Source organism: Galeopterus variegatus, unplaced genomic scaffold (assembly GCF_000696425.1).
Source record: "Galeopterus variegatus unplaced genomic scaffold, G_variegatus-3.0.2 Scaffold2349, whole genome shotgun sequence".
Lineage (NCBI taxonomy): Eukaryota > Metazoa > Chordata > Mammalia > Dermoptera > Cynocephalidae > Galeopterus > Galeopterus variegatus.
The window spans coordinates 164,938-190,472 of record NW_007728460.1 but is presented as its reverse complement, the minus strand read 5'-3'; the positions used below and the strand labels follow the sequence as shown (position 1 = coordinate 190,472).

The following is a 25,535-nucleotide window of genomic DNA, read 5'->3' as shown; positions in this document are numbered from 1 at the left end:
GAAAGAGTTTCACAAAACCCCGAATATCTGTAGACCATTTTGAGAACCACTGTTCTAGGCATACAAAATATACCAATAAACAAAATAGTCAAAAATCTCTGCTTACACAGTGTTCTAGTGGGGGAAGACAGATAATATACAGTAAATATGGTAAGTACATAAATTATTTGGCATATTAGATAAGTGCTATAACTGAGCAATGAATTTATTGTGACAATAAAAACTGTATATTTGAAAAACCATATAACACTGTGCTTTAATTCCAAGGACTCTCCAGAGATCCAAGACCCAAGATTTTACACCAAAAATAAACACCGGCCACTTCAGTTATTTAACTAATCTTGACCTTTCCCTTGTTACATCTCCAGCATCACTTCTCACACCAGCCAACTCCATTCGCTCTCCTTCCCTTTCTTATAGGTCTTTCCTTCACTCCATTTTGTCCAGCACCCACTCTGACGGTGTACGTACAGATGGGATGTAGTAGTCCATTCTCCACTTCTTCATTACACGCCCCCAAAAAAGAAAGCAAGTATTCTTCAATTTTATTCTACTGCCAAGGACTTGAGACCCAATCAGGTCGGGAAATAACAAAAATTGCAAACAAAGGGAAATGACCAACTCTAGATAGTTTTGGGGGGGACATAATATAATAATTCAATCCACTACACAGGCCTTACATGACCCAGCCCCAAACTCTGTCTCTCTCTTTTTGTCTCATCCCACGTTCCCCACTCAGGACACCGCCCAACCCACACTGGCCTTCCTGCTCCTCCCCAAATGTGCCAAACTTACTTCTACCTTAGCACATATTTAGAACCTGCTTGCTCTGTCTGGAATATTTTTCATCTGGCTGTCTCCTGATCCAACTCAATTTTCAGCTTAAAGGCCAACTTCTCAGAGAGGTTTCTCACAACCACCCAGGCTGACATACTCCCTTCCCTCACCCCATCACACCCCACCTACCGTGTCCCTCTGTCCCTCTGTTTGTTTCTCCTGTAGCACTACCCACTTCTCACCATTCCATCTATTCGTTAGTTTACTGTCTGTCTCCCACACCGAGATGGGAGCTCCATGAAGGCAGAGACTATCTGTTTTGTTCACTGGGGTATTCCCAGCACCTACAGCAATGCCTGGCACTTGGTAAATGCTCAGTAAACTTTTGTGAAATGACTGAAGAATTTTGTTCATAGCTACACGGTTTTCATTTCTGAAAACCACCAGACTCTGTAGTATTAATTTCCCTCATGTATTATCTTCCCCAATATTCACCAGCATCTTGGAATAGAGGATATCACATAATTTTTTTCCTTTTCTATCACCATATGACACGGTTTCTCAATCTTGATACTACTGACATTGGAGGCTGGATGATTCTTTATTGTGAGGAATTGTTTTGTGCACTGTAAGATGTTCAATACTGTCTTTCCTACTCAGACACCATGAACAATAATTATGAAGTAATGTAGGTTTGCATGTCTGCTCTCTACCTAACTATAAGCCCCTACAGAATATGAACAGCTCTTTTTATCTTTTGAATAGACAAACTAATGTTTGTCCCTAAACTGCCATCACAACATTCCATGCATACAGAACTCCAAAAACTTGCAGAATAATAAAGCATTTGTTAGTAGTTCAGTAGCATTTAAGACTCACCCTCATGAGTGTATATCACTCTACAAATCTCAAAAATAGAATATACCATACCTGCATTACTCAAATAAATGGCTAAAGTGATACCCAAAAAGCATGTCAAAATCCCCAGTGAAAGTTTTTTGATTGTTGCTGTTTCCTTATGATTCAGAACCAAAAGGATTTGTTGTGTCACAGTTATTAAGAACCTTTTAATATATGCTCAATTTCCCACCAAAAGATACTCTTTTTCAAGACAATTACTATTTTAAGGTGAAAATCCCTATCATTTCAGAGCCTAGATGAAAATAATTTTTCATGATACCATGCAGATTAAAAAAAAAAAAATTCCCTTGGCTAAAACTTGACCAGGATTTGAGAATAATTAAAACATTTTTAGTGTATTCTATTCGACCTCAATATGCCAAAAAAAAAAATGAATATCACAGTACTGTGTTCTTCAGGAGTTTTCAGGGGAAAGAATTCATTTGTCAGCATGTAATTGGTACGTACAATTAACTATATACAATGCACAAGATTTTAAAGATATTTAAGAGTTAGTTGACTGGAAAGTTAACAGTGAACCTGGACAGAAGATGAAAGAGAAGTCAAAACCATTATCAATATAATTACAGTATGCATAAAAATTATTAAAAATACAAGTGAAAATCAGAAAATTTATTGAGACGGCTACAGTAAAATACTACAATCAATGCTAACTTTTCTTAATTGTGCCTTTTGTTAATTTTTAAATTTTTGTTAATCATTTCATTGTTTTGTTTAACTTTCTGTTCATCTTTTGCCATTTCAATTACTACAAACTCATCTCACAGCTCAGTCTGCAAAAATATTATTTTAATAGGATACTTAACTTCCACTGGCCTACGGCAATGAGTTGGTCAAAAGCAGAGGTGAAAAGCAGTAGAGGTATTTTTAACATAGCACAGTGTGGTTAAAACATTGATTCAATTACTACCATTTAAAAAAATAAAAGCATTCACATAAAAATCAATAATTATAGCCTCTCTTCAAACACGTGGAGAAAATCAGTACAGGGCCTGTATTCCTCAATAGTAATAACAGGCTAATGCTAAGGGAGCCATGTCTCTTTCATATTGCCACAGTCTCCACTATTCTCTATGGTTCCCCTACCCAAAGTTGAATGTTAATTGCCATGTATTCTCACATTAATGTTGGGTTTTTTTTAATACACAGTTTGTTTTACAGATTTTTGTAACTTGGAAATCTCTGCAACCATTTCACTTTTCAGCCACAGTCTTGAGGTTTGCCAAGGTCTTTTTGGCTCTTATAAATTTTTAATGGTAATTACTCCAGAGTTCTAAGTTTTAAAATGGCATTTGATTTCAGGGTTCAAGTGAAACATATTCCCATGATGAAAGAAAGAGAAAAAAAATTTTTTTAATAAAAAAAAAACCTTAAAAATAAACCTAAGAAAATTGGTGCCTATTTTACCTAACTCTTAGTTTCTCAAGGAATCTGAAAGTAAGTGAAGTAATTCTTAGAAGAAATATTTGTAGAGACAGCTCTGGCAGCCATGTATACTGCTAATTTTCTCAAGGATTGAAACGACTCCACGTTCTTTATTTTAAACTAATTTTTTTTAATGAAGTAACTGTTTGGTAATAAACTCTGCTTGGTGTATTCATTCCAAGTTATCATTTGATTCATAAAAATCTTGTGTTCCTTGTATTGTTTTGGGTGATTAATGTGCCTTTCCAGAATGGTCAGGGATACACCAAACTCTAGGGAGAAGTCGATTAAAGAAAGTAAAGAGGGTTGGGAAGTGGCTGATGTTCATAGTGGGCTGAATGGAAGCCCCTCAAAATTAACCCTCCAGATTCCTCCCTCAACACACCTAGAAACACCCACTCACACACGTACACAGACACAGGATGTCTCCAGGGGGTGGAATTCAGCTCTGTGGGGAGCATTTATGAGAGGCCAAAGGCTCTAAATCTCTTTCCTCACCCATTAAATGAGGTTAATAATAATACCTGCCTCACAGATAGGTGGGGATAATTTTACCTAGAGGTAATTTTAGTTGGCTCTTTGCACAGTGCTAGCACACAATTAAAGCCAAATAAATGTTAGCTGATATTTCTGCTATCACTGCCAGCATTGCTGTCCACTATTACTACATCCACAGGCACAGTTCTATTACTTCTACATGGCTATAATTATTATTAACACTAAAAAGAACAGAACGAAAGGGTGAGGCTTCTGCCTTCTCCTCTTTGCTCCTTTATTAACAGTAAATCAATCAAACTGACTCTAACTTCTGGAGAATTCCTTGACATGAAAACAAATATAATTCAGGGCTTTGAGGGGACATTCTACTATGTTTATTTTTAAAATAATATCTTTCACATTGTATTGGACCTTTCTGCTCAGGATTCCAGCCAGACCCCCCAAATGTTGTGTACACACGTCAATCTTTCTATTCATGTTTACTTTCTACACACTCCAGAAACTTGGAAATTCACAAAGAGTAGAAGGTAGGAAAAAAATTCAGGATGAAACTATAAAGTACTAAAAAAGATTGTCATCTATCTCCTCAATCCTTGGCAGGACTTAGAGCACGAGGTATTAATAAAAATTGAGCAATGTGTGTGAAGCATGGTCAGACCATGGCTTTGATTTCAATGAGATGCCACAAGATCTGGGTATGGAAGAATCACACAGCCTGATGAGGTAAAATGACAGCCTCTACAGAAACGTCAGAGACAGAAAAGAAACTATTATTCCTGAAGCTGTATTACTCCTTCTGGATGTTATCAACCTTTTACTGCACCAATGGAACTGTGAAACAAGGATTATTTACTAGGCTAAGATAAATGTATAAAGATATTTCAAATATCCCACAATTTTTCTGGTGGCATTTTACATAAAAGTATGTTTTCACGGTGTCAGTTGGTGATCAACATGAAATAAAACAGATTTCTAAAAGCAGTTCATAATCTTCCATGAACCTATTTGTGAACTTTCTCCTTAATTAGATCTCTGCTAAAACGCCTTATTTTTAATATTAAATAAATATTTATACAGAGATGCCAGTAGACTATTGTGTCTCCAGTGTAATACTTGATATTGTGCTGGTCAGGAATTTACATCGATAGCAGATAACTGAGTACAGCACAAAGAAAGAAAAGGCTAACCGGGAAGTACAAAACACACTATATATTCTCAAGCACAATTTTTTTCTCTGGCAAAGGAAACTGGTAATTTCCCGAATTTCAAATGCAGAGGAACACTATTCCTGTTTAAGTCGTTATTCATGAATTCAGTTCCCACGAAAAGGAAATATAAGCAGTGCGGGAAGGATAAGTATTTAATGCTGGAAAACAACCCAGAAAATAAATGAGGATCCCGCCATAAAGATCTGTCCCTGCCTGGCAGGCACTGACCTCTTTTTTCTCACACTGTGATCTAACTCACTGCTAAGCCCCATGAGTTAGAGAAGAAAGATTTACAAATGGGCTTCATAATAAATATTTGTTTCAGTTAACATAAAGAATTCTTTTTCTTCTTTAAACTTGTGTACCTTGTCTCCAAGTTTTACACCTGAGAAATTTACGGATCTGTTTCACCTTTTCTTTAAAACTGACTTGCACAAATTGTCTGCCCTCATCCCTAAAACACATATGACTTAAAATGTGTGTCAATATCCTGCTGACATACCCTGTATCCTTTTCTCATGACCACACATGGTCTTTATCCTCTTCATCCAATATACCACCAATTCCTTATCCATAAGTTTGTTTCTTTTCCATTTTCATTCAACTCATACTCCATCCTAAAAGGAATTAAAGCATAGTCCTTGAAATCATTAGTGTTGGGCTAATATAGACAAATAGATCAATGGCACAGAAATAATCCAGAAAACATCCCAAGTATGTAGGAATTTAGTATTTGAAACAGGCAGCACTTTGAATCAGTGGGTGTGGGGAAAATAGAATAATTTAGTCAAGCTCTCTCAGCTCAGGTCTGGCTGGGGGCTCAGGTCTAGCCTGGGAGTCAAGCAGCACATTTCTTGTAAACAAGCTGTGTGTGGGTGGAGTTAGTGTGCATGTGCACCAATGTATCTTTTTTAGTTTTATAGCTATTGTGTGTTCTGCAGTTTGTGAAGCAGGCTGGTGGCAGAGAGCTCACTTCTTTTTTTTTTTTTTTTTGTCTTTTTTCCGTGTCCGGCAACGGATCGCAACCCTCAGTGTTGCCCCCGTACCGGACCGGGACCGGCAACGGGATTGCAACCCTCGGTGTTGCTCCCGCGCCTCGCTCAGCCAGTGAGCGGGAACCGGTCTGTATGTGGGATCCGAACCCTCGGGCGGGAGCGCCACCGCACTTCCCAAGCGGTGCACTATCCAGTGCGCCACCGGGCCGGCCCGCAGAGAGCTCACTTCTAACAATAGAGCCTGTTTACTCTGCTGGCAGCTGCTCAGTTTCAGTTTTCCTTTGGACTTTGCTGGCAGTAGTTGAGTTTTGAGTTTCTCTTTGTACTGCCTAGCTCCTAGTGTTGTGTGTGCTGAATAAAGACTATTCCTACTTCAACCAAGGCTCCAAGGACCTTTTTGCCAGTTACCTAGCTCATAGACTTGCATGTGAAGCATCCAAGGACCTTTTTGCCAGTTACCTAGCTCATAGACTTGCATGTGAAGCATTTGTGAATGGGCTCGAGGGGTCTGTGAGCTCCAGACCCTAGCCCTAGCTCTACAATTGGCATTGTCGGCAAGATTACACCACAGTGGTGAAAGAATTCCAGGTGTTGGTACAGTAGGCAGTCCAGTTTCTCATCTACCAAAATGTAACAGAAAACAACAACATAAAGTGGTTAAGAGCTGCAACTCTGAAGCCGCTCTGTCTGGGTTCGAATCCCAGTGCTGCCAACCACTAGTTGTGCAACTGCATGAGGAACTTTACCCCTTTGAGGCAGAATTTCCACACGTGTTAGATAAGAGTAACATGGTATCTATTCCTATGAACTTGCTATAGGGATTAAATAAGTTCTTATATGTAAAGTAACTGGCATATCAAGAACCAATACATAAGTGTTTGCTGTTATTACTATTTTTTTCTATTTTATTTTTATATCACCAAACATACTTGCTGGATGCCATTTTCATTAAACAACAACACAGTTTCTGAAGAAAGACCTTCAAGAAGGAGAACCTTTTTTTTTCAACATCCACTCAGAAAGTTATAGCAAATGGCATTAAGAACCAACTAAGAGGAACAGGTATGGTGCATGCGTAAATATGTAAAATATTTTTAAACTGTTTTAAGTCATCACAATTTTTTATTCATAAGTTGCTTTGTAAAAAGTATATTAGCAGTCTGTAAGAGAGCAATTATCTGAAAGCGTTTGCTTATACATTCAAGAAATAGGAGAAAAAGCTAAATAAACTCAACAGTGAAAATCTGGGATAACAATTATTATCAATAATCTATTATATTCCAAAAATTTTTTTAAAATCATAAATACTTCTACATACTTCATGAATCAAACAGGAGCGAGCAAAATGCTACTGATGAGTTCATTTCTGTGGATATTGACTTGCAGCTCTGTCCACAGCTAAATATTCATGAGGCAAGTTGGGTGTATGTAAATAAGAAAACTTTCCTTCCAGGGGAAAAAAAAGCTATGATAACTAAAAAATATTTCATGCACTGCTTTTTTCCAAGGTGGGTTATGAAAAATAACAAAAACCTAATATATTTTCAAGCTTTATCTATGAATTCTGTTATATAACCACAATGATGCAATGGATTTGCTCAACTACTGAAAAATGGCAAATATTCCCCAGCATCAATAGTTTCCTGATTTCGAGGCCCTGAATCATCTTAGGTCCTCATGGTGGGCCTTTTAGGGATGTAAATAAAATTGTCCCTAGGCTGGGTGTGATAATTAATCTGGTTTAGGGCAATTATTTTCAGCTCTTGAAGTTTAAAAGTGCATATAATGTGAAGAAGGATATGGTAAACTGAAATCTAATCTGAACTATGTCCTGTATTTATGTGTGTGGCCTGGAGGCCCTAATGGCAAGCAGACTACAGGCAACAGGGGAGATGGTAGCATGTGGCACCTGGCCACTGGTCTGCAGATGACTCCAACTCGACACTGTTGAAGGTGGAGTAGGGATTGGCATGGCCTCTAATAGGATATAAGAGTTATTGTTACGGCCTCTTCCAGATGCAGTGGGATTTAGGTTTAGGCCCCAGAGCTGATAAAGAACTGGAATAAAAATCAGGAGTGAGAGTAGAATCTAATTTTATAGAGTGGATGTACGATGTTGAGGAAGGTTATTGGCCTACAACTCAATGGGGAAATCGATGTTTCCCTCCTCCCAGAATACCTGATTTGGAACACTGAAATGAATTCCAGATCCTGCCTGCTTGGGTGGATGAGGCTTCTCTTGCCTCTGGCTTGGTCAGGGTCACTGCAGGGCAATGTAGAAGGTTGAGCCCACAAGAGCACAATGGGACCAGAGAACTGCTAACAAGCTGTTCCCTCCATGTCAGCTGGAAAATCGTACAGAATGTCAAGAAGTGGATTTCAAAATGCATACTCAACAATACACCCTGAAATCCATTGGGGATCATGTCCCACAGGAAAATAATGCACATGTCCTAAAGTATCTGCATGTTAGATGCACAGGAACAACTTGCTTGTTGTATGAGATAGTCACCGTGTATCCACTCTGCACCGGGCTCTGTTCTAGGCATCAGGTAAATAATGGTGGAGAGGCCAGTGCCCTGCCCTCAAGGAGTGTGCATTCTAGGGTCTAGACATGCAAAAGGTGAATAAACCACTAAATACACGATTCAGCTTCAAGTGGTAGTAAGCACTCTGAAGGAAATAAAACAGGCTAATGGAGAGAGAATGAGGACCTGCCAGCTGAGAAGGCTTCTCTGAAGAGGTGTCACTTGAGGAGTGACCTGAAGGTGCTGAGAGGCTGAGGCGTGGGAACCTCTGGAAAGGAGCAGAGGGAAAAGGCAGCAGCTGCTGGAGTGAAGTAGGGGCGTGTGCGGCCCTGAAAGGAGGACACAGCAGATGACAAGGACAGGGAGGAGGAGAGAAGCGGGAGAAGCAGCCGACAGTCAAACAAGGGCAGGTCACTGAGGGCCTGGGTCACAGTGCAGACTTGGCATTTTATTCTCAGAGAGATGGGAAGCTACGGAAAGGTGCAAGCAGAGGAGCTGGTGGAAGGCTCACTGCAGCTAGTGCATGGAGCATTGGCTATGGAGGAGGCCAACTGACGTTATCACTGGCAGGATTCGCTGATGGACTGGATGTGGACTGTGACAGAAAGACAGAAAGACAGAAACCAACGTTGCCTCTTAAGTTCTTGGCCTGAGCAACTGAGTAAACACTAGTAGTGTTTACGGGTATGTGAAAGACCAGGGCAGGACAGGGTTGGATGAAAAACATCAATAGCTCTTAGGTTGTCAAGGCAATACATAAAGTAACGGGACAAATTCGATGAGCACAAAAACAATTTCAATCACTAAGTACTCATCCAAGGAATCCCCTTTTGTATTTCTCAAAATTATTTAAAACACCATTTAAGGGATAGGGCTATTTCTTCTGTTTTGCGTTTCTTTTCTTCATTAAAATATCCCCTTCTGTTTTGCAGACTAAATTAGGGAAAGCATCAAAAAACATTACCAGTAGTGTCAGTAATTTATTTCTGATTGTGTTCTATTTCACTAAATTAAGAATAAATGAGATGTGACCACGCTTGGCTTATAATTCATTTTTATCCCAAAGTGACAAATAAATGAAAACCTCCCAATGTCAAAAGTCCGTACGTTAAGGGAATATGGATTTACAAATGAAAAGCTTTATATATTTTCATAGAGAGATTACAAATGTTTAAAAAATCTGAAAAATTATTTTAATCAAGAAATTACTTGCATCAGTACTAAGCTAAAAATCTGAACTAAGGGGAATGTTTCATATAAGTTGACATGGTCCCTTTATCATGGCGAGAAATATAAACAATTCTAAATTTTCAAAAGAGTCTAAGTCAGAAAGGATAGGCATCTCTGATTTGATGCCCATTCACTAGTTAAGTAAAAAAACATGAAATAACTACCCACTGACGGATGGTCAGAAAAAGAAAAAAAGGCAGGTACAGAATAATTAAGGTCACCATTTGAACTTATTCTATCATAAATAGTCATAGCAAAGATTATAAAGTGTTCATTTTTTCGCCAGCTATATGAATTATCTCAATTAATTCTTCAATAATCCTGTGAGCTAGGAGTAATCTTAGCTCCATTTTAGTCATGGAGAAACTAAGTCTCAGAGATGTTAAGCAACTTCTCCAAGGTTGAACAGCCAGGAAATGAAGGAGCCTGGATCCAATCCGTGCTTGGATCAGCACCAGCCCTCTAATCATCACATGTCCCCACAGGTGAGTTAAAACAGTCAGGTCAGAAGACCTCACGTGGTGGCTGATATAGAAACCAAATTATGCTCAATTTCTAAATTTGATTTCCAAAGTTCCTATCCCTGCCTTGGAAAAAAAAATGGAAAAGGATGTCACTATTTTCATATCTTTCCTATGTTTTAAATGTCTCTTCTCTTTATAGCTAACTTGATTTTGATTGTATTGACTTTTTTCCTACCTGATTAAAAATCACAGAACTTGAATAACCTTATATTTCAGTAACAGAATATTGCTTATAGAAGAAAATTCTCTCAAAATTCTTTCCTCTCATTCTAATTACAGCATGTAAGTAAGGAAACCACATTAAAGACATTGATATAATTGAGTACGGACTTTATTTAACAAGTTCCAGCTGTTACCAGGGGCCAGCTAACGTCTTCCTGGCTAGCATACTATTCACTAGTTCCACCTGGGAAAGGTGTCCCCACCCTCCCACCCCCACCCTCATCTCAATGATCTTTTGCCATCTGAAGAATTTAGATACTTAAAGAGTCCCAATGTTTTAATCAGAAATTATTGTATTAAGAAATTACGCAGAGGAATATAGGGGCTTATAAGTAGGCTTGGGATAAATCTCAAACCCTGAACAGTCTTCAGAAATCAATTAAAAGTAGCATGAAAATCTCTTTTGAAAGTGACCAATAAAGTTAATGATAAAAATTAACTATGGTTATTATACTAAGCATCCATCCTCTCAAGAGCTATCTGTTCCTTACACAATGTTAAAATTTGAGTTCCTTAAACAGCATACTCTTCCTACGATCACAGCTCCAAAGATCATAATTAAACAGCCATATAACTAGATTTAGCCAGTCATCAAAGGATAATATCAACCACTTTTCTCAAGCTAATGGTACAACAAAATCCCCATGCAACTGGCATTATGCTTTTAAATTCACTGGTAACATTTTCCAAATCTCTTAAATTTAGGAAGAACCACACACACTTTCCAGCACATTTATTTGGAAACACTACTGTGAAAAAAAAAGAAATCAATCAAAAAGTAATAAAATGGATTTGGATAATGTAAAAACCCGCCTAAGAATATTACCTGAATTTTCTAAGTTCACATATTATGAGTAAGTTCACATATTACAAACAATACACTGAATGCTTCTATTAGGACAAAGAGTCATAGAGACAATCATATTAAGAAAATTAGTCTCTTCTCCATGCATCTTACGTGAATATTTTAAGAAGCTTTACACACAACTTCTGTATTTCAGCTGGGATATAGAAACTTGCAAGAGACCACTGCTCCCACCCTAACAGCAGAACAAGCTACATAAGCTACAAAAATCACCCTTTTTCAGAGAGCTGATGGAAAAAAAACCCTAAATGAAATAAATTCCAGAAAATGGCAAGCCTGTCATAAGAAAGAAAGGACCTATGGCTGTTCTCACACCAGGAGTACAGATCAGAGTACAGAGAAATCAGGTAAACTTTTGAGGAACTTTTAAAGGCTGCATTTGAAATCAGAATCCCAAAGAGTCCTTCCTTAAAAGTTTAACTGATTAGAGTTCACACACACCAGATAAAAAGCCTTGACCAAATGCTGAAGTGTGCTGGAGGGTACTGTGCTGAAGGTTGGAGACAGGTCAGGAAAGCCGAGAAAAATCTTGAAAGGAGCACACAGGGCCTTCCCCAATGCAAGGCAGACCCACTGAAAGCTGCAAACCTGGCAGAAGAGCTGAGAGGAATTCTCCTGAGTTTCTCCAGGGTTCAGGGTGGCAGCATTAAAAAAGAAAACTGCTGAGGTGTAGAAAGCTAGTGTGGGACTAGAGCACTAAGAAAACTCCCCAGTGACACAAAAAGTTGACAACAGGGCTGCAAAGCAGAGTGAGATCTCTCACACTTGGGCAACTAAGCTATAAAATGTAAAGAGATTTCTCGATCCTCAGCAGGGCTCCAATCTCAAGCCCAGCAGAAGTCCTGCTCCCACATTCAAAACATTTGAAGCCAATAGTGAACAAATGAGTGGAAGATAAAACTTTTTAAAATATCATTAATAAAAACCTTAAAGATCACTAATTATAAACTATTAAACACTTCTGAGAGACAGAGAAGACTCAAATAAATTGGAAAAGTCAATATTTTTAAGAAATCATTTCTTCCAAAATTGATCTATAGATTCACCGGAAACCCAATCAAAATATCAGCAAGTTCTTTTGAAGAAATTGACAAGCTGTTTCTAAATTTGGCAAAAGAATGGCCAAAATGATCTTGAAAAAAAATTGAAAGCTAGAAAACTTGTACCCTCTGATATCAAGACTTTTATTTTAAAGCTACAGTAATCAAAACAAGGTAGCATAGGCACAAAATGAACAAAGAGATCTATGGAACAGAATAGAGTACAGAAATAGACTCAAACATAAAGGTCAATTGATTTTTTACTAAGATCCCAATTGAATTCAATGGAGAAAAAAAAATGTCATTTTAATAGATGTTGCCAGAACTGTACATCCATATGAAAAAGTAAAACAAACTTCAACTTTCTACTTCACTTCTTACATAAAAATTAAGCATAGTTTCATCATAGACCTAAATGTATAAGCTGGAAATATAGAACTTCTAGAAAGAAAATAATAAAACTATATATTATAATCTTGGAATAGGCGAACACTTTTTAAGACAAAAAAATGTACTAACTATAAAAGAAAAAAATGTAAAATATATCTTATAATTGAAAACTTTTGCCCCCATCAGAAACACCATTCATTACTTAAGGAAGTTAATAGACAAGCCACAGACTGGTAAACAATATTTGCAAAACATATAACTGACATATGATCCACATGTAGAATATATAAAAAAATACCTACAAATCAATACCAAAAAAAGAAAAACTACCCAATTTTTTTAAATGGGCAAAAACTTGAACATAAAGAAGATATAGAAATGTGAATAAGTACATGAAAGAATACTTGAGGTACTCTTTAGGTACCAGGAAAATACAAATTGAAATTAGAATAAGACACCACTAACTAAATACCGTGAACTAAAATTATAAATACTGACAATACCAAATGTTGACAAGGATATAGAACAACTGGAACTCAAGCATTGCTGGTGAGAATATAAAATAATAAGAGCAGCCACTTTGAAAAACAGTTTCGTATAAGTTTAATATACATTTTCCATATGATGCAACAATCCCACTCTTTGGGATTTATTCAAGAAAAATGGAAACATATGTTGATACTTTCATGACAGCCTTATCAAAATAGATTAAAACTGGAAAAACTTAAATGTCTATCAAGTAGTGAATGGAGAAACAAATCATGCTCTTATTATTTGCTATAAACACAAGTGAGTATATCAATTTTTTTTCATAAATACCATACCATTTTTTCATAAATATAACTGATGAAGTAAATATTTACATGTCTAACCAAACAATAGTTTTTCACTCATGTTGACAGTATGAAAGATTCCAATGTAAATACAGTTTTCTCAGAATAAATAGGTTCAATATGGTGTGATATCTTGGATAATGAAGCACAGTAAAAGAACAAACTAACACCATCTATCTGTTGTTGCAATACTACATAATCAAGTGCATATATCTGGCTTTATTTAGGACTACAAATGATACTTTAAAAATAAGTTAAAGTACCAATCATCAATTATATTCAACTCAGGAATTCATACCATCTTCTGTTTATGATACATATTATTTAAAATTAAAAAATTAAAACCAACAATAAAACGGCTTATGAGACAATGTTATTCATTACACTCATCATGAAGAATTTAATCATGAAAATCCATATAAATTCTATTCTGTGGCTTTCCAATAACTCTAAAATGTATACTTTCAAGATTCATAAAAGCTTTACTATTTACCATTACGTAAGGAGGGCAGTGGATATATAGGTGCACCAAGGAATTAATCTTAGAAGAGGAGAGAAGAAAAGACTGTGGAAGGAAGGAAAGGGGAGAACGAAGGAAAAAAAGATAAAAAAGGAGCAAAGGTAACAGACTTTCTCCCCTTACTGCTTAAAATTTAGTTTCAGGATAAAATTATACACGTACCAAACTACCGTTGGCCCTCCAACCATATCCATGGGTTTCAGTGTGAGGTTGGTTAAATCTGCAGATTGCAAAACCCACAGATAAAGAAGGCCTGCTGTATATTAAAACCTTATACTCGGAGAACTCCTTAGCATGAAATGTCTTCTAGACTCTAAATCTTGCCTCCTCTCCAGATTTATTTCCTGTTTTAATATCCCCCTGGATTTTGCACTGCCCCACACTTTGCACAAGCTCAATAAATATTTGTTAACTCAATGTCTGGACCTCATGGTGAAGTAGTTCCCCTAAAAATTTAGTCAGGAAAGCAAGTTATTGATAAGATTCTTGAAGACTAGGATCAAATCTGTTTCTCTTATTCTCCCACAGAATCTAACACAGGACTAGATCATAACATAATAGACACTTATTAAGGCACATTAAATTTATAGGGTGTAACTATTTTCTTTCTCCAATGTTCTTTTTTGAATTCAAATTTTTCCAACAACTTTTTATATAGTATTATGTAAGAATAACTCATACTCAGTTTTATTTTCTTCTTCATGTACAGGAAGATATTTCATTCAAGATTTAAGAAAACCAACTAGATAATATCTAAAGCCTGTAGTCAGCCTAGCAACAACCACCAAGCCACTGCCAGAAGCTCCCCAGGCTCCCAAGCTGGGGTGGTGGGGGGCACCAAGGGCTTCAGCCACACTGACATCAGCATCCAGCCCAGCAATGACTGAGCTGCTCCTGGAAGCCCCCTGGTTTCTCCTGCTGGGATGAGGGGGGTGCCACAGGCCTTGACCACACACCCCCTCCTACCTCCTCCTCCCACCCTATTTCCCTCCCCCTCCCCCTATCCCCCTCCTCCCCAACTGCTCTGCAACATCTTAGAATGTAAAAAAATAATAGTATTAATAAATAAAAATTTTTTAAAAAGCCTGTAGTCAATGAAAGAATCTCCTCTCTTCTTCAGCCCCAAATTTAGAATCATATGTTCAATAACAATATTAAGGTGATTCCAACAACTGAATTTTTGTTAAACTGCCAGTGTGAAATATCTATCCAGTGCAAACAAGAGGATTCCTGGGCTGGACTCATACAGGCATTCTCCTCTTACATGTTAGTGGTGATCTCAGTCAGCCCACCTGCTGATGGCCAGTGGGACACATTTCTGTGACAGTAAATGAAGTCTACAGCGTCAGACCAGAACAAAACATGACCTGATTTCCATAATTATTATTATATTACCAGTGGAATCACCCAGGACCAGATGATAGTGGATGAGCAATCATCATTTTTAAATGATATACAATTGCTATGCATTATTCCTGCAGAATTTATCTTTTTTTAATACTATCTCTCAGCCATTTATCTTCCTATAGTCACTCGAATCACTGACTCCAATCACTTCTCCCTTCAATCATCAGTGTTATTAATGAGGAGAACTGCATCCACCTGTTTCTATACATTCAACCCACCCTTCAAACCCTAGATCAAAGCCCACTTTCTCTGTAAAGATTTCCTCCAATCCTTTGGTGCATATACATTTTCTCAATTAGATTTCCAATAGAACTAATTGAATGAAATGCTTATTTGGCATATAATTTCATATTTGGCTATGTCCATAATGATTGGCACTATATAAAATAATAAATGGCTACTGGACTAAAATAATATTCTAAAATTTCAAAAGTAGCTGTAAGATGTAGTATTCTTAAGAATCAAGAACTATAACTACAATCACCCTCAATCATCATATGATTCCAAATGGATTCTACCACATGGAAAATGGACACAGTCCAATAAAATACCTGTGAATGCAGTCAGAAAATAGAGCCAAAGCAGGCTTTAATTTGAGAAACTATCCATATCTAAAAGAAACAGACACAGAATTCTTAGAAGACAGGACACCCACCTATAAATACTTACAAATCTAGAGCCATTTTAAATAATTATTTCTTCTTCATTTAAAAAATCAGAACATATTGCTTGCAAACATAAGCCAAGGATAGTTTCAAGGGGTTCAAGTTCTGATATAAATGGTTCATAATATTCAAATGTCTATTTTTTTAAAGTAAACACTGCTTTTTTTGGGATTGGTAAGGGGATCGCAACCCTCGGCACGGTGTTGCTGCACCACGCTCAGCCAGTGAGCGCACCGGCCATCCCTATATAGGATCTGAACCTGCGGCCTCAGCACTCCCAGCCCCGCACTCTCCCGAGTGAGCCACGGGACCGGCCCAAACACTGCAATTTTTTAAATAACCTTAAAATTTCCAATTGAAATATGTTCAGCTGAAGTTTTTCCTTAAGAATAAGTAATCACATTGTCCCCATTTTTGTAAGGGACAAAATGACCAGTTATGACCCCCATGCCCTCTAACAGGAAGACAGTTCCTATTATGTTCAGATGAATAACGAACAAAAGGAATCTGAACCGTTGCCGTAGCAGCTGTGGAAAATAAGCTTTTGGCTGCTTCTAAATCAAAATGCCAACATTCAGATCTTATAGTTATTTTGCCATTAACAATGATGTTTCTTGCAACATACTGCAGTGTTTTAAGAATGCATGAATCATATATACTGTGTTAGAATATTAAAGGAGAAATCTGTCTTTAAAATTGCTTATAATTAACACACCTTAGTCGCAAATTTTTTTAAAAGGCTCAATATCTGATCAAGTCACATTTTAAGCAGTGCCCCATAAAATTATAAAATGCTCCATTTCTCCAAGTTCTCAAATGCTTCTCAATCTAAATGCTTGTTGAATAAATAAAAACTAAAGAAATGCTCATCATACTTCTCAGCTGAAACTAATACACACAAAGTAGAAATTTATCCATGAAAATAGAGCAAAACCAGGACGTTAAGTTGATTAGAGGGTCGTATCTTAACATCTATGTCCATGACATCATTATACCCTCATTCTTGCTAAACCACAGAGAAAGCAAGGAAACTGGGCAGATGTCCTTGATATAACCTTCAGACCAATATGGCATTCCAACTCCGGCAGCTTAGTTTTGGCTTTACAGGAGACCACTGTACACCAGTTGCAGAGAAAGTAAGACAAAGAGCAAGTGTAGGTTAATATAGGCCCATCTACAGGAAAGACCAGTCCCTCACCAAGGAAATCTACACACTCCCTTTTCAGGGCTTAATGCATCGTTTGTGTTATCTTGTGAGTAGCTCTGTCATGTCTAGGGCTTTCCTTAGCAAGGATGAAAAACGGTGAAGATAGTAAAATTTGTAATAAAAGTTATATAACTCCTATGTTTTAAAAGGTAGGAAAGATTTGTGTTAAAAACCCAGATTCTTTTAGATTATTTCTTGAAAAATTGGATGTCCTGCCTACATTGGGGACCACACTCTTACCGGCCACAACTGGCTAGAACTGAGTGGCAGTGACCTTCTGTGTTCCCCAGCCCCCACCACTCCCTAATGCTTACCCCTGAGCTGCTTTGCTCATTTTTGTTCCCTGCTGTGAGGAAAATGAAGCAATTTAGTCAGGCCCCCTTGCCTCAGGTCTGGCTGGGTGTGGTGCAGCACATTCTTTGTAAACAAGTTGTGTGGGGATGGAGTTAGTGCACATGTGTGCCCATGTATTTTTACCTTGTTGCTATTCTTGTGTGTTCTTCTTCAGTATGTGTGAAGCAGTGGCTCTGAACTGCTGGTTGGCAGAGCTCATGTCTAGAAATAAAGACTATTCTTTCCTCACCATCAGCTCCATGGACCTTTTCCTGTTACCTAGCTTGTAGACTGCATGTGAAGAGTTTTTAACAGGCTCAAGGGGTCAGTGAGACCTAGTTCTAGCTCTACACCTGCCTTGCCCCACAAGCGTTTTATCTGGACCCCCTGGTATGAAGGTGAAGCATGTGAACTCTGGAGTCAGCCTGCTTGGGTATAAATTCTACCTCTTACCAGTTGGATGAGCTTGGGCATATTAATTCCCTTCCTCTTTCTGCTCTTGTGTTTTCTCCTCATAAAATTATAATATATTATAACTACTTTGTAGAGTTGTTTGGAGAATTAAACATAATTCTGATATCAAGCATATAGCCCTGTGTCTCCATAAATATACCCATGATTAAAGAAAACACACAGACACACACTAATGGAGTTAGATCAGATTCTCTTTATTCCACTGCATGAAGAATATAGAGCTATAATCTCTGGGGGCTCAGCCTTAGGCCCAGGCAGATAGCTCAGAGCCCCAGGAGCATGATCTAGGTAGGCTGCTGGGGACCCTGGGTGATGTAAGCTTAGCGCTGAAACTCAGTGTCACAATATCAGTGACCTCCCCTAAAGCCAATGATGTTTCTTATCCCTGTCTGCACATGAAAACCACTTGGGGAGCATTTAAAAACAAAACATAACAATGCCCAGGCCCTATCCCAGACCACATAAATGAGAATCTACTGAAGTGGATCTAGGTATTTTTTAAAAGCTCCCATGGTGATTCTAATGCCCAGACAGCCTTGAGAACCACCAACCTACGGCACAAATAGCACCAGCCCTACTAGCAACACTAGGACTCTGAAGATGCATTGCAGAGGTTCACATCTTTACAGATGAGAAGCTTAAGTTTTTAAACTCAGAAATTGTAGATACATCTAACAGAAAATACTCAGTTTGTAATTATGCCTCCATTTTGGATATATCAGTTGCATATTTAGAAAAATATGGAGACAACTGTTTACAGAATGTGACATTTCTTCAAGTGCGTCCCTACATAGGTTATTTTAAATGCCTATTTAGGTGCATTTTCACAGCCTTAGGAACAATAATTTTGAATCTTCAGGAGGTCACTGAATATCACATTGGGTAATTAAGGAAAGACAGATGTAGTTATTTTTACTTAATATTTAGGCAACTTTAAATTGCTATGGTAAAGTCACAAGCTTCCTACTTAAAAATGGCAAAATCATCAATAGTTTTGCATGAAATATAGAGCAATATTATTAAAACCATACTAATCTCTGTGCTAATGTAGCTAAACAGTTCAGATACTTATCAAACTATAGTAGTATATCTAGAACGGCAAAGTAACAGAAAAAACTACTCATGCAAGCAATTTTATGATGTTAAGAAAGTAAAATATTATTATCATTATTTAGTAATCTAATATTTAATTTAACCAGATCTGGACATAGTTAATTCTTAGAGTATTTAAGGTTTAGAAGTTTTAAAATTACATCTAAAAATCATTCCTAAGCAAACTTTTGATAGAGCGTTAACTATTTAATTTTGGGAAAAGAACTATTTTAAGGAAATCTAGTATTCTCTCCAGTCACTGAATCAGAATGTCGCTAATACTTAAATGTAAATTTATTTTTTATTTATTTATTTATTTAAATTTTTTTTTCCTTTTTTTTTTTTTTTGTCTTTTTTCGTGTCCGGCAACGGATCGCAACCCTCAGTGTCATGCCCGTACCGGACCGGGACCGGCAACGGGATTGCAACCCTCGGTGTTGCTCCCACACCTCACTCAGCCAGTGAGCGGGAACCGGTCTGTATGTGGGATCCGAACCCTCGGCGGGAGCGCCACCACACTCCCAAGCAGCGCACTGTAGCAGTGCACCACCGGGCCGGCCCCTTTAAATGTAAATTTAGACTTGCTCTACTTATTTTAGAATGACTCTTTTTTTAATCAAATATTAGCTTTCTTAGTTCTTTGTTTGATATCCATATCTCATTTATCAATTTTGCTCTCCTTCCCATACGCCAGGGGTCACACACTCAGATGTCTGCAGGGCAGGCAGCCCATGCAAAGGAGCAAAGTGGCAGCAGGAAATTAGGTCCCCAGGCAGAGGTCACAAAACAGCAGTCTATGAATCTGGTCCACACACATGCTTGGTTTGCTTGCTCCATGTTTTAAAAATTTGGAAAACTCAGATAAAAATCCAGAATGTCGGCTTATTCTGGAAAACAGGTGCTCTGGGAACACGGGGGCCACACTGCATTCTGGCAATAGATGCCTGGAGCTACGTTTCCTGTCTCTTTGGATGGGACACAGGCTCTCTCCACCCTTTCACAGTCCTCATCACCTACTTTTCATGTATCTGTGACCTGCCAAGCTTCTGGAGGCTTCTGAGTTCCAACTTTCTCATAAAAAGATGAGCTAATGAAGGAGAAGACCCCAACTTAGGTCCAAGACTCCACGGTTAGGACAGGGCCTGGAAGATGAAAGGGGGACAGTGGGCAGCAACCTGGCGAGACAATGAAGAGGGAAAAAGTCTCCCGTCCACACTACGGGCAGTCAGGAGACAGCAGGGCACAGTGGAAAGAGAAGAGTCAGGCAGACCTGTGCTTCTGTCATGGCTCAGCGTCAGGACCACGGTGGGTGACCAGCCTCTCTGGGAACAACGGCGCTATCCATCTTTTATCTCTGATGAAGACTGTGATGAGAATGTAGTAAAGTGATGAATGCATTCTGTCAGGCGCATGACAGCGAGGGAGACTTAGGGAGCAGCAGGGACCTTTGGTTAGAGAAGTCTGCCTTCAAATCTCAGCTCCACCCCATCAGTCCCACGAGCTTCAGTTTCCTCACAGGCAAAACTGAACTAATGACACGAGGGTTGCAGCAGAGCATCAGCTGCAACTCTCCCTGACTTTTTATCATCACCAACCCTACTGCTCTAAACCTGGTTCCAGCTAGAATTTAGGGGAAGCAGATGTTAGGTAGCTGTGGGCTCTGTCGAGAATAGGCAGAGAGACAACCCAAAACTGGATGACTGGAAGGCAGAAATATTCAGATATTCTCTGTGGTACCAGGAACGGGCACTCATTTTATGAGGGGGCAAAAATGAAAGGGGAGGAGGGGGTTCATTCAAATTGAAAAAGCATCTTTGTGTACCTGCTGTCTACCTATGGAGACTGCAAAAACATTGCATGCATGTGCACATCTAGACAGTTTAGAAATGGGAATTATCAGAGTGTAGGAAGTGGAGAAGTTAAATGCAGCTGGGGAATCTTAGAAAGCTGCTCAGAGAAGGCGGAGTTTGAGCATTACAGACAAAGAAGGGCTTCAGCAGGCAGGAGAGGATGGAGGGGGAAAGGCATTTCAAGCACAGGGAACCATCTGAGGACAGATCCACAGGCAGACGCTACTAGGTAACTATTTGAGGATACCATCAGTCCCGCACATGTGCTGGGGACATGGGGGAGCAAGACAGGAGAAAACATACCTGGAGAGGAACTGTGGATGCCTTTCAATGCCAGGCTATGGACACCCTTGTTAACTGAGACTTTGCACCCAATGCACATAGCTCTCCCCACAGCGAGACAACCCCAGAACCTGAGCAGAAGCCCAGCAGATTGGAGGGGAATAGTGAATATTCTAAAGACTCCCAGACAGTATAAAGAAAAAAAAATCATGCTCCAAGATGCCACCGTGGCTCTGAGTTGATTTATTTAGCATTGATAGCCAAATGCCTTGCTAGCTTAACTTCTAGAAAGAGTTGACTGGCTTTACACAGTTCAAGAAAGAGGAAAACATTAGTGATAAAAAGGGAGCAAACACATCAGAAACAAGTGATTTTCTTTTTTGTAATCATCTTTAACTTTGGTTTCAGTGAATTCTAAACTCTGACATAAGACCTTATCTCTATTCATCCTGACACAAGAGCCGAAAAGTGTAGCAGAGACCACGGGAAGCTCCCCGCCTTCCTGTCACTCTCTGCCCCCCAGCTGCTGGCACTGTGTTCTGCAACTTGGTAAAGTTCCTGAAAGGTAAGCACCTCGCAGGGACCCAGGGACACAAAATCAAATGCCTGCCTTTAGAAGTTTAAGGTATGATAGAAGTGATACAAATGTAAATCTATGATTTAAACCCAATGAAATAAATGCTTCTTGGAAGTGCTACAGGGAGTTCAGAGACAAAGCCGGCTGCAATGTCTCCACCCTCCCTGCATTCTCAGGCAGTGTAGACTGAGGACTCTATCACAAGACTTCTTCAGTTCACAGTCCAACTCTGCCACTTACCACCTGTACCTCAGTTCCCCATCCGTAAGAAGGGGAGAATCAGGGCACCTACCTTCTGAGATTACAGTGGGGATTAAAAGCATTTACGTATACAATGCACGTCCTACTGTGCCTTGCACACTGAATCTTTTTCATTGCTATCAGTATAACCTGATTAGCCCAAAAAAGGTAGTAGAAAAAACATGTAAATCTTTTCCCCATTTCTCCTGTCTCCAGCCAAGAGAAATATTATGAAAATGAATCATTTCTCTCAAAACTTTTTGCCAACCAAGCGAAATTAACCTTGAACTTCCATCTCCCAAGTGACACCTGGCCTGAGATCTTTGACCACTACACGTGGCTTCCTATTCACCGTTTCCTTAAAGCCTCCATTGGAACTGCAGGCTAGAACCCTCAGGGTCCTGATAACAGAATTAAAGGGACATCACTCTGGATAGCTCTGATGGGAACCACTGGCTGCCTACTTGGATAGAGCAGCCAAACCACCCACAGATAACAACTGCCCCAGGACCACACCAGCCAAGCCACCCTCATGTCACCCTCAAACCATTCCCTGCAAATGTGTTTGGCCACCCAGGGACGACAGTCCCCTTCCTAGTTCCCTTTCAGCCTCCTGCATTCAACCGCCCTCCTGGAGATTCTCTGCCTCTGATTTCAGGATTCACAGGCTGCCCTGCTTGTTAACAGTGAGAGCTTTGATGTTCCACAGCAAATAGTTGTCTTCCTACCCCTGACAATAAGGAAAATCAAGCTTCATCAGTGCGCTAGGAAATCATCACACAAACCGTTCTAGTATTGACACTTAGATCCAAAGAAAATTACTTTCGCAGTAATTCATCAGATAAATTTGATGAATTTTACAAGTAAAATCCATTGTAATTATATTAGCGTCAATGTTAAGTATAATCTAAAATCTGCATGTTAAAATTAAGGCAAACACGGCCAGTGGAATTAATATTTACAACATTATATCAAAAAACTAGAAATAACAATCCTTATATAAACAGAAAAATCAGATTTCCCTTGTAGCTACTTCGCTACCAACCACATTCCCTTTATTCTCACCCTTCTAAATTGCAATCTGTTAATTAGCTTGGCAGCAAAGCTTACCCAGTGCTGACGAGTGTTCACAATGCTATTGCGTTTAGCTTGGAAAACAAGTCATGATTAGGAAATCAACATGGGAAGCATAACTCAAACATTCAAAAGCATTTTCTCTGCCTAGCAACTGGCAAGAACTTGGTGTGTTTTCTCTGCTTCTATGTCATGTTGCTCTGGTCACTGGAACAACGTGGTCGCTACAAAAGGAAAGAAAAAGAAAACCAGCTTCTGTGCTTGAAGCACAGCCTGGAAGCCCGAGTGGGGTCCTGTGAGTCTGGGCTGGATGCCGGCACTGCCTCCCTCTCCAAGGGAAGGAGAGGTAGTCAGGGCCCCTCCCCCGCTCCATCCTAGGTTTCCTCCTCACCCCACTTGGCAGCCAGGGACCTTCAGCATTTCTTCCTCTGGGAAGGCTGGGAATTGGCTGTTTTTATGAAATGAACATGACCCAGAAAAGCATTCAGCATGATCAGCTTGTGCACTTGAAAGAGTCCTCAGCTGTACTTCCCATCATAAAGGGTCTGAGCTCCTGTTTATTAAAGCACAGCCTGAACCAGCGGACACGCAGTCTTCCAGGCTACCAGTAACAGATCTTTGGCACTAAGAGTCCTCAGCTGTACTTCCCATCATAAAGGGTCTGAGCTCCTGTTTATTAAAGCACAGCTTGAACCAGCGGACACGCAGTCTTCCAGGCTACCAGTAACAGATCTTTGGCACTGAATCACCACAACTCCTGGCTTGCATTTCTACGTAGGAAGTCAGAGAAAATCATTTCTTATAAACTACCAGAAATAGTTACATAAAAGAACAACTCACAGTAATTATTTTATTGAACCAGGCATATGCTAATGAAACTACACACACACATATATACACTCATATACATATGTAGACATGTATTCAAATTAGCATGATATAATGATAAAGTGCTCTGGATTTGGGTCCTAAAACTTAAATTCAATACTACTACCAACACCACCACCCCACTACTTTAAGTCATAAAGAGCTTATCGTTCAATTCAAAAAACACAGTTCAACAATTACTTATCGAATACTATGCATCAGGCACTGAGCTAGCTCCTAAGAAATCAATGATGGATAAATCATGACTGTTTGTTCTCATGAGTTTACGATCCAGTAGGGGACACCAATATGTATATAAATACTTGCACTAAGTAGATTGTACATATATTTTTGTCAAGGTTGAGAAGTGAACACAAGATGTTGTGATCAGTCCTCTCTGAGGGTAGAAAGGGTGATATGGAAAGGCTTTGAGAAGAAGATGATACCTTAAAAGGATTCAAAAGAATGAACAGAAACTCTTCAAATTGACAGAGGGGAAGACAGCTCAACGCAGGAAAAAGAGCAGGAACAAAAGCATTGAGGATACAAATTCCCAGAGCAGTACTGAGCACGGTGTTAAACTGATGTGCATCTAGTCTGTGCCCGGCACTGTCCCATGCCCTTCACAGGTGTTAACTCAGTCTTCACAACAATCCCATAATGTGGCCACTAATATTATCACCATCTTACAGACGTGAAAATTGAAGGAGATGATTAAGAACCTCTTCTGTAATCTCACAGCTGTGATCCCAGACATGTGGGATCACATGTCCACTCACTACTGAGGAGGCACTCAATAACATTTAATGAGGAATCAAAAAGTGAGTAAACAAATGAAAAACTAAACTTATTCTGGAGCAAAAAGCCCAGGGAGTCTGGGAGAAGGAGAGTTCAGGAACAGAGTGCTGCTGGAAATTGAGTAGAGAAGAGATCCTGGAGGGCCCTCATGGCCAGCTCAGGGGCTTGGAACTTATCCTGCAGCTGTCCTAGAAGTGTGAACAAAACCATCTATCTGTATAGAAAGTTTGCTAGCATGGCAGAGTGCAGGGCTTCCCTGAGTCAAGGATGGAGGTAGGAAGCTCAATTAGAGGCCATTACACTAATTAAGGGGAGAATCTTGGAGTACAAGCTAAGTGAAAAGAGAATGAAAAGATGAAGGAAATTACAACGCACTTGTACATTCAAACATCACTGAGCCAGCACAGCTGAGCAATGCAGAAGAATCTGCACCTGCTTGTCCATAGAGCTGGGTCAATGAGAGGAAGCATTTCATCATTTTTCATGAAAGCTGTTTTGGGTGGGGCCAGGGTGAAATAAAGTTTGTATCTTTCACCATTGATTCACAATCATCAGTATGCAGATACCAAACAAAGATTGAGAATTTGTTTTCATTAAAAGTAATGTTTGCTTTTGAGGAAATACACAAACTTAAAATTTTAGGAATTAGCACATCTGTTTAAAAGAAAACACCACCACTATGGCTTATATAAA

At 39.1% G+C, this 25,535-nt stretch overlaps 1 protein-coding gene across 1 annotated transcript in view; it reads right to left on the bottom strand.

The window, feature by feature from the left end:
* PREX2 (phosphatidylinositol-3,4,5-trisphosphate-dependent Rac exchange factor 2) overlaps positions 1-25,535 on the bottom strand; it is a 164,851-nt gene that overhangs the window by 103,217 nt on the left and 36,099 nt on the right. The window lies entirely within an intron of this gene.